The 10000-nt window shown below is 38.9% G+C and overlaps 1 protein-coding gene across 2 annotated transcripts in view; it reads right to left on the minus strand.

Annotated features, from left to right (window-relative positions):
- ds (dachsous cadherin-related 1) overlaps positions 1-10000 on the minus strand; it is a 298517-nt gene that overhangs the window by 137289 nt on the left and 151228 nt on the right. Inside the window, exon 1 of one of the 2 annotated variants that reach the window (XM_035865264.2) lies at positions 2413-2618. The exons of the other annotated variant lie outside the window; for it this stretch is intronic. The gene's annotated coding sequence lies outside the window, so the exon portion shown is untranslated. Of the gene's footprint in view, positions 1-2412; positions 2619-10000 lie in introns of those variants that run through there. 2 annotated transcript variants of the gene reach the window in all.

Consider the following 10000-nt stretch of genomic DNA (forward strand, 5'->3'; position numbering starts at 1 on the left):
TGTTGGCGTCGACTCGACTCCCGACTGCGATAGACGTAATAAAGGCCTAAAAAACATACCAATAACCTCGGCCATCGACACGAAAGCATTCCCGCTATTACTAAGGACCCGTTTATTTTCTCCCTTACTCTTCTCCATTCCTTTGTTCGTCCTTTGAAAACGAACTTTGTTGTTACGTTCGATCACGATCGCGCAACCCTTTTCGCGAAATCAAACTTTTATATAGGTCATTAATATGATCGACGACGAACGTATTATCGATCCTTGCCACATTACTTAATGACAATTTATTGAATGAGAAAAGGAACCAATCCAGAGTGAGAAAAAGAGAGAGAGAGAGAGAAAAAAGAAAAAAGGAAAAAAAGAAAGAGAAAAAGAAAAGAAAGATAAAAGAAAAATAAGGTATTTAATTATCTGATCGAAAAGTAACGTCGTTTACCTAATTCTTACATCTGATTTCGTTTGATGATAGAAAAATTTTGAAGATTCGTCGGCCCGATAAAAATTCCTTGACTACTTTTGAGCCAGAACTTGGTCTTTAAATTGTCATAGGGCTCTTTAAAAGAAAAAGAAAACAAGAAAAAAAAAAAAAAAAAAGAAAAAAAGAAAAAAAAAAGAATCCCTTCTTCCTATTCTTACGAATGCGAACGAAAAGGAGAAAAGACACCAGGAACGTGGGACAAGGTAATAAATTATTATCGCGTCGATAAGGAATGCCGATGGGGTCTGACGATAGGGACACAGCGTGTCTCGAAGAACGTGGCGTTCGGTGGTTATCGAGCTGCCTAATAGACTCGTACCTTGGTGTCATTCTTGATATCGATATTGGTGATTGATCCACGATGATCGAGATTTCGATAGTAACTCTCAAAGATCGGCCCTCCCGAAAGAAGAGAGGAACTCTTCTCTCGCTTTTCCATTCATTATTTTCATCTCGCGATCTTATCGTTCGACTTTATTGAATCTATTCACATAGATTTTAATAGGCCCTGACGGACCAATCTAAATTTCATTTTGTTACGTCGTGACGTCATCGAACTTTCGAATGACTTCACGATCCTATATAATCGTGACGGGGCGCGATTTCGAGCAAGCGTCAATCGTCGAAAGGAATATATCCTTACGATGCGAATAAACAATAAAACGTCCATGAAAATTCTTCGATAGAATTCGTGATCTGTCAAATGGAAAATCTATGATAAAGTACCTATGTATTAATCGTGAATCGTTTAAAATATTATAGTAAAGATTTGGAATATGTTTAACGTCATTCGTGACTAAGTTGCAAGATATTCGACATTAACGACGCGTAATAGGCATTTAGGTATGAGAAAAAAATAGAAGAAGAAGAGACGAGAAAAAATGAGATAGATAGATAGATAGATAGATGGATAGATAGATAGATAGATAGAGAGAGAGAGAGAGAGAGAGAGTGAGAGAGAGAGAGAGAGAGAGAAAGAGTTTCATAGCGATAATCATCGACGCCAGTATACGAGATGTTACGAACGAAGGTCGGCGTCATCGAAGAAGGCGGAGAAGACGAGGTAAATCGAGCGCGCCTCATCTTCGTAAATCGAGTCCCAACATACCCTTTCTCCTCTCTCTTTCTCTTTCTCTCTTTCTCTCTTTCTGTCTCACTCAGTCTTTCTCTCTCTCTCTCTCTCCTTCTCATTCTATCTATCTCTCCCAAGCCCTCGATTTCAATATCCTTCGGACTTGGTAAAAGCAATCGCTGATTCACGATGTAACGATCCAGGTGTATGAGGTTTGCACCTCATGGCAGCCCTCACGCGTCGACCCTTTCGTTTCTTCGACTAATCTTAAGAGAAGAAGAAAAAGAAAGAAAAAAAAAAAAAAAAAAAAAAGAAGAAAAAAAAGGAAAGAAGAAAAAAAAGGAAGATAAGAAAAAAAGAAAGGAAAAGAAAAAATTATACAATGTAACTGATGAAATTGACGAACAATCGGAAATCATTGAGAAAGAAACGTCGGTCTCTTCCACGAAAATAACCACGCCGTCATTCTTTTCGTTCTTATTTTCCTATCACGTTCGATTCTCTTGATCGAACTCGCGTAAAAAGTTTGAAGATTAAAATATAAGATCGAAGGTAATGTCCTTGAACGTTTCGACGACATTTCCATCCATTGCAATTTCTTTTTTCTCTCTCTCTCTCTCTCTCTCTCTCTCTCTCTCCCTCCCTCTCATTCTCTTTGCCCTCTTCCTGAGAGCCATTCTCCTGCAAAAACTTTAATCGCGTTGGCCGACCGTAAAGGCTATCTATCTTTCTCTCTCTCTCTCTCTCTCTCTCTCTCTCAGTCCAGTCAGTAGTCCAGCACAGAACATTCGTGGATATAACGTTGTTCGTTGCTTGGCCGCGAAACAAGTAACTCCGAAAGAGACAAAAAAATCTTTACCTGATTGTTTTACGTCCAACCGCAGAGGCAATTCGTGGTATTCACGACGGTAGAACGATGGTGACGTTGCTGTTAAAGATTCGACAAGCTCGAGATTCAAAGATATTCGTATAATCTCTACGAGACTACGCCTTGAAAATACTACGTAAAATACTACGTACGAATCTTAGAGAACGTACTTTCGTTGAAATCGATGTTTATCCTTCGACGAGCAACAGATGACTAATTGGTGTTATGTTATCCAACCTCTCGTCGTTCTACGACGCTAAGTTTGTTTACTACTACGTGTGTTGTACGTACATCGCCATTAATACTTTTTTTTTTTTGTTTTTTTTTTTTCATTTATTAAAAGCAAACGAATTAAATGTATGTATGTACATACATTCTGTATATTTACATGACGATAATACAATTTATATAACGTTGTGAAATATTATTTATTTTATACTTTTCTCTTCGTTGGAATTATAAAATGTAAAAAGAAAATGTACAAACAAATAAAGAAATATATATTTACACACACACACACACACACATATATATATATATATAAATATATATATAAAAGATTATGAATGAAAGGAATAATTTCTATACTTTCTATACATACATACATATGTTTATATATAGAATATGAGCGTGACATTAAACAATAGAAAAGAGGGATTTTTAAAAAGAGATTAGCTTGGAGACATCGAGATAGACATGGGAAAAAGAAAGAATCAAGGACAACAAAGCAATTTTCATTTTCCTGTGACTGTAAATAACGTTGGAGTAGTAAAATCGCATTTTTTTCCTTTCTCTCTCTCTCTTTCTCTCTCTCTCTCTCTTTCTCGACAATCCTCTTTCAACGTCGACCGCAAAATTAGCCGCGAACCTCCTCGGGATAGAACCTTGAGTGAGATAAAATAATCATCCTTTTCGAAAGTTCCGTACGAAGCGAGGAGTAGGTGTCCCTCGCGGCTGGATGCTATTTACACGAGACGACGTAATGACGATTACCTGCTAGGAGGATCCACTCCCTGGTGGTTTCCTCTTTTTCCTTTTTCTTTCTCTTTTTCCTTTTCCTTTTCTTTTTCTTTTTCTTTTTCTTCTTTTTTTTCTTTTTTTTTTTTGCAACCTTCATCTTTTTTCACATCGTTGCGATTTTCAAATATCAAAGAATTCTCCAATGTAATCTGAAAACTTAACGAGAATAATTCTCTTCCCACGTTCAAATTCTAAATAACATTTATATTTCCATTCTTCCTTTGTAATTTGTTTAAAAATCAACATTGGTTTATAGACGCAATGAGCAATAAGACGAAACATTGGGCTTTGATACTTTCCTATTTTGCCACGTTCTCATAATCGAAGTGGAAAATCGATAGTCAGGAACGTTGCTCTTTGCAATTATACTTTCATTAATAAATTATCATCGTTGATATTTATCGATTGAAACGAATATTAACCAAGATGATTAATGATCGTTAAAGAATATTTACGAAGGAATAGAAATTTTTTTTCTTTTCTTTATCGATTCTTCTCATCCAACTCTCTCTCTCTCCCTCTCTCTCTCTCTCTCCGTTATATAAACAAAGAAAGGTCTTTGGTTAGTCCACCATAAAAGGATTATTAATTAAATTTCTTCTTTTTTTCTTTTTTCCTTTTCTATTTGTTATTTCTTTTTTCTTTTTTTGTTTTTTTTTTCTTTTATCTTTTTTCTTTTTTCTTTCGAACTGAGTCCGTTCGCATCACAAGAAATATACGCAACACGTCGACGACACAGTTTCCTCCTCACAAAGTACTTCGACTACAAGAACGACGAGAGGAGGACCTTTTTCACGATGGTATTCATGGGAGAGGTCGTGCTCGGTGAATCTTTCAGACGTCTCTTCAGGCGCTAACGAAGCTACACCCCTTCCTTCGCACCCCTACCGTCGTAACAGTATCGAAAAGGAAGAAGAAGAAGAAGAAGAAGAGAAGCGAGAAAAAGAAAAAGAGGAAGAAGAAGAATAAGAAGAAGAAGGAGTAGAAGAAGATGAAGGAGAGGGAGCTTCTGTTGCTTGTGGCGAATGCGCTTCGTAAATGTAAATTGATCGAAGCAACGTTCATTAATTAGTCGCGAAATGGTGTGCGCCTTCGTCGTGCTTCTTCGGGTGACCTTTGAATCCTCGGTCAGTTAAAAATACAACTTTTAAAAAACGTTCGGCCAGTTATTTTATTGTCCTACTAATAGTCCTATCTAATTTCGATTTACTTAACGGACAATTCTTCTTCCTTTGCCGAAAGATATTTCATCGAGATTAGCGATGAACGTGTGAGCGATCTTTTTCAATTCGTTGAAACGAGAAACGATGGCTCGGACTCCTCCAAAGAACAGGAAATTCTGTTGAGGTAAAAAAGACGAAAAAGGAAGAAAAAAAAAAAGTCTTGCTAAATTCGACATCCTGTCGGCGAAAGGACACGGCATGTAAGAGCGAAGAAGGAGAAATAAGAACACGATAAGGAAGGTAGAAGGTCCCCGCGGCAAATTGTCGTGGTTGTCGCGCGCACCGTTCGCCATATGGCCGACAGTAAATTAAACGAGCGAAGAAAAGGAAAAGAGAGAGAGAGAGAGAGAGAGAGAGAGAGAGAGAGAGAGAGAGAGAGGATTACACGTTGGAAGAACTCTCTTGGAGTATACTAAAGGGTTCGCTGTTTGGAATAGGTAACCATGCCACGATAGGAATAATACTGAATACATACGCAAAAGCGTACTAACTTTTTTAAATAGTAAAAGGCATAAATGTGACGTCAACTATAAGGAAGAAGAACGAAACATGAACGGAGCTGACTGTTGCTACTCGACGACGTTTGGCCGATCGTAAGTCGCGAGACCGTGAGCCATTATCCGGACACTTATTGCCACTTAACTCGAGGAGAGTGTACATACGTCGATTCAATGAGCACGAGTTCATTACCGATCGGTGCTACGCATTGTCCGGTTGACGGGGAGGGAAGGGTGGGAAGGGTCGAGTCAAGTCACAACGTGACGGAGTTATACGTTTCTTTAACCTGCTGTCTTCGTTCTTTTAAAATATCCAGGTGTAACGGAGTTTAAGTCGTACTTCAATTTCATTGGAACGTTCTTTACAACCGTTTGTATGTCAAACTTTGCGTTTCTTTAATTACGTTCGACCCGATGCCTTCCGATCGAGTTTCTGTTTCGCTTGGAAGAATAATCGGCTAGCTTTCGAGTAATATGTACAACACGTTGAAATTCGGATGCTCTTAATCTGCTTCCTTACCGACGGCCTAATTAAGTCGCTCTTTGGTACATTCCGCGGGAGGACAAGAACGAGAGCCGGCAATTTCGAGGCGATCGATTTACACGGTCGCGTTACATGCGCCGATGCGTGCTGTGTAACCTTTTTGGCGGTGAATCGAAAAGAAGTGAATCGAGACGAGAAGAAGAAAGAGAGAGACAGAGACTCGAGGGGCGGGAGCCATGTATCTCTCGCGCGAAGACGTAATGCATGTATCGTTCTGTGCGGTGCTCTCTGTAAAATCGTTTCACGAGAAAGCAAACGAGAGAAAGAGAAAGAAAGAAAGAAAGAAAAAAAGAGAGAGGGAGAGAGAGAGAGAGAGAGAGAGAGAGAGATAAGAGGTCCACACCGGGGCGCCAAAATCCACGCGATTCGATCGACGGGGGATGATTTCTTTCGGCCCCTTAAAAAATTCCACCACCTTCTTTCTTTCTTCATTTCACAGTAGAGAAAGAAAGAGAGATAGAGAGAGAGAGAGAGTGAGAGAGAGCAAAGGGTGAAGGAGGGCGCGAATGAAAAATGCCCTTCGCCCAAAGGCGGTACGTGCCTCGAAGAGAGAAAGAGAGATAGATAGAGGGAGGGAGAAAGAAAGAAAGAGAGGAAACAGAGAGAGAGAGAGAGAGAGAGATGGAGGACGGAGAATGAGACCTGCTGAGAGGAACTCGGCTATCGATTGAATAAATGTTCTCAAGCAGATACATCGATATGCTCGATAGAAAGAGAATATTGCTTATGAAATTCGATAAGCCCTATAATACTGGCAAATTCTGATCATTACTTTTCGAGTTATTTGATTCGAGTGCCATTGATCCAAATGCTAGGAAAAGAAAAAAAAAGAAAAGATGAAAAAGAAAAAGGAAAAGAAAAAAAAAATCCCCCCGAGAAAATTACACGCGATCATTACAAAATGATAAAAATTACAAACCTCGTCTCGAATTCTTGCGAATATTAAATAGTTTCAACTTTGTACGTCGATGTTCTCCTCCAAAGGCACTGATTTCCGCTTTAAGTGGGAAGGGTTAGGATCGTGAAACGAGGAAAACACCGAGGCGAAAGGGGGCGTCGTCGACTTAAATTACGTCCATCGGCGAGATGAATCGCTTAACGAACTTTCTACTCTCTGGTATATACCTTTCTCTCTTTTCTTCAGAGTTATCGAGAGAAAGAGAGAGAGAGAAAGAGAGAGAGAGAGAGAGAGAGAATCGAGCAAAAGAGATAAAGAAAGAAAGAGACAGACAGAGAGAGAAAGAGAGAAAGAGAGAAAGAGAGAGAGAGAGAGAGAGAGAGAGAGACACAAGCAGAGAGATGCTCGCTACCAAGAGAAAAAGAGAGAGAGAGGAAGAAAAGGGGAATAGTTCGAGACGAAGACCGGTGCGCGGACATAAATTAAACGTCCGAGACGTATACATATATAAGTCCCTTCGAGCACCGTGGAACGTTTCTCTTCCTTACACCTTACGATTAGCCACGGCGCATTCAGCTTCTCTCGGCCTCGAGCTGGTGTGGGTGGGGTGAGAAAGGGAACCAAAGAGAGAGAGAGAGAAAGAAAGAGAGAGAAATAGAAAGAGAGAGAGAGAGAGAGAGAGAGAGAGAGAACATCCAGATCTCGAAATCTCTAGGAGGATTTGAAAATCGGAAAATTATGGTCACTCTGTCCCTTTTTCTTTCATTCTATATTTCTCTTTCTCTCTTCACCGAAGAAAGTCTTCTCCACCTCCTTCCCCTCCTTTTCTTCTTCTTCTTCTTCTTCTTCTTCTTCTTCCGCCTCCTCTCTTCTCACGTAAAGATTTCCTTTCTCTATCTAGAAGAAGCACTCTTCTCTTTTCTAAATCCGGAATGCGAGGGGAAGAGAACGGAGCTCGATAATCGGTTGATTTAACGCGACCGCCTTTGCGTAAATAAGGATCGGCTATGTTGAAGAGCAAAGACTCTTTAGTCCGTTATAAAAGATATTAGAAACGTCAAGGGAAAGATTCCTATCGTTATATCAACCCGGATAATAATACTAATGGTTTCTTATAGCGACTTCTTTCGTTCGTTCGTATGTTCGTTCGTTCGTTCGTTCGTTCGTTCGTTCGCAAGAAGTGAATTACTTAACATTCGTCGGCCTTCGAACGAATTTCTCGTTCCTCTTTTATTTCGTTCTATCTTTTTTTCTTTTTTCTCTTTTCTTTTTCTTTTTCTTTTTTTTTTCTTTTTCTTTTTTTTTTTTTTTTTTTTTTTTTGTAAGAATCACGTAAGTATACTTACATCAACCTACCTATTTTAGATTTTATTTAGATTTGCATCGTAGTATATAGATCTAATAGGATAGCTGTATACATTTTTCTTCGAGACAAATCTAATATCAACTAATCTCTTGTGAGAACCATTCGATCATTGACGTAACGAAAAGAAAATTTAGATGGGAGAAAGAGGAGAGGGAAGAGCAAGAGGGGAAGAATGACCACCACTTTTGGACCGTACGATGACCGTGCGGTAATTAACTCTCGAACGATCGCGTTAAGCCGTGAAAGTATAAAGCTCTCTCTTTCTCTCTCAGAGAGAACGCTCGTAGTCTCGAAACGAGGGAGGTTTTTTCTTTCGAGTTCAGATAACGAGCGTGATTCAATCTCGGTTGTCTTTCGACGTTCACGAGCACTCGCGCATTAGCGGCCTCGTTGAAAGTCGAAAGAGAGAGAGAGAGAGAGAGAGAGAGAGAGAGGTGCCAAAAGTAGCAAGAACTGTTTCCTTGGTCCTGATTTTTACCTTATGAAACACGCTGGATTCCTGCCACGTACACGTCAACATTAAATGCCCTTTTTTTCTTTCCTTTCATTTTCTTTTTTACATATTTTTTTATTTTTTTTTTTTTCTTCTTTTGCTTTAACAATTTTTATTAATTTATTTCTATGGGTTTCCTCTTTTATTTATAGAAATATGTTAATGAGGGAGGGGGAGGTAAAGATACATACGTTTCTATGTCGATAAAGAGTACCTTTCGATCAACATAACATCATATGTTTAATTAAAAGATATTAATGAAAATATGATGAAATATTCTTTCGTAACGGGATAATGAATAAGCTGATATTGAAATGATGGAAAATTAATCGTATCCAATTTATTCGTTGTCATATTTCAATATTCTTATCCTCATAAACATATAAAAACAAAATGAAGATGAAGTTTAACGATCAATTATTTCTCTCATCAATCCTAATTCGTTTCTTCGATAATAAAGTAAATGGAAAAAAGAAAAGAAAAGAAAAGAAAAGAAAAGAAAAAAAAAAAAAAGGGAAATCACTTCGACCTACGAGATCGATAAACGTTCCTTGCGAATAAGTCGCTATGTTGTTAGCCGTCGAAGTGGTTAAAAGTGCGAATCGCGAGATGAGAAGCAGGACGAATCGTGATGAAAGGAGGGCCTGCGCCGGCGGCATCAGAGGCGTCAGAATTGCTTCGGGTATCCTCTTACCGAGAAGTAAGTCGGTTACCAATCGATTCGAGTTATGCGTACGAACCTCTATACTTTCTACTTTCATTCGCCGTCTCGTATTACCAAGTTGATTTCTTTTCCGTATAATGAACCGATAATCATGTGGGTAAAGAGAGAGAGAGAGAGAGAGAGAGAGAGAGAGAGAGAGAGAGAGAGAGAGAGAGAGAGAGAGAGGGGGAGAATCGAACGAATGAGAAGTGAGAAAATTCCATACTTTTTAAAGACGATTTTAAAATTCTATGCTAATCCCATGGAATAAATTTTTCTTTCGGTTGAGTTGCTCTCTGTGATTTACTCTGTCGGTACATCAGAGATACCCGAAGAAAAGAAATAACGAAGGAAGGAAGGAAGGAAGGAAGAAAGAAATGAAGAAAGGAAGGAAGGAAGGAAGGAACAAACAACACCACAAAAAAAAAAGAAGAAAAACAAAAAATAAACAAGAAAAAAAGAAAAAGAAGAACAAGAAATTGCTTACGAGGTTGAGTCGTGCCACGTTGGGGAGCAAAGTTCGTAAATTCGCACAGCCGGTTCGTGCTTGTCGGCGGCACGAACGAAACAACAAATTTATCCGAACTGTCTTCCCTCTACCTATCTTTTTTTCTCTTTTACTATCTCTCTCTCTCTCTCTCTCTCTCTCTCTCTCTCTCTCTTTCTTCCTTTCTCTTTCTCTTCTTCTCCTTCTCTGTCTGCAAAGAAAAAGGTAGATACTACTCCTACTCTACCTTTTTCGATTCTCTCCTTCCTCCTTCTCCTTCTCTTTTTCCTCTACTACTCTTCGTCTTATAAAATAAGCAAAAAAAAGAGATGAATAGATACATAGAGA

Source organism: Vespa mandarinia, chromosome 11 (assembly GCF_050613455.1).
Source record: "Vespa mandarinia isolate Hongniang chromosome 11, ASM5061345v1, whole genome shotgun sequence".
NCBI classification, from domain to species: Eukaryota; Metazoa; Arthropoda; class Insecta; order Hymenoptera; family Vespidae; genus Vespa; species Vespa mandarinia.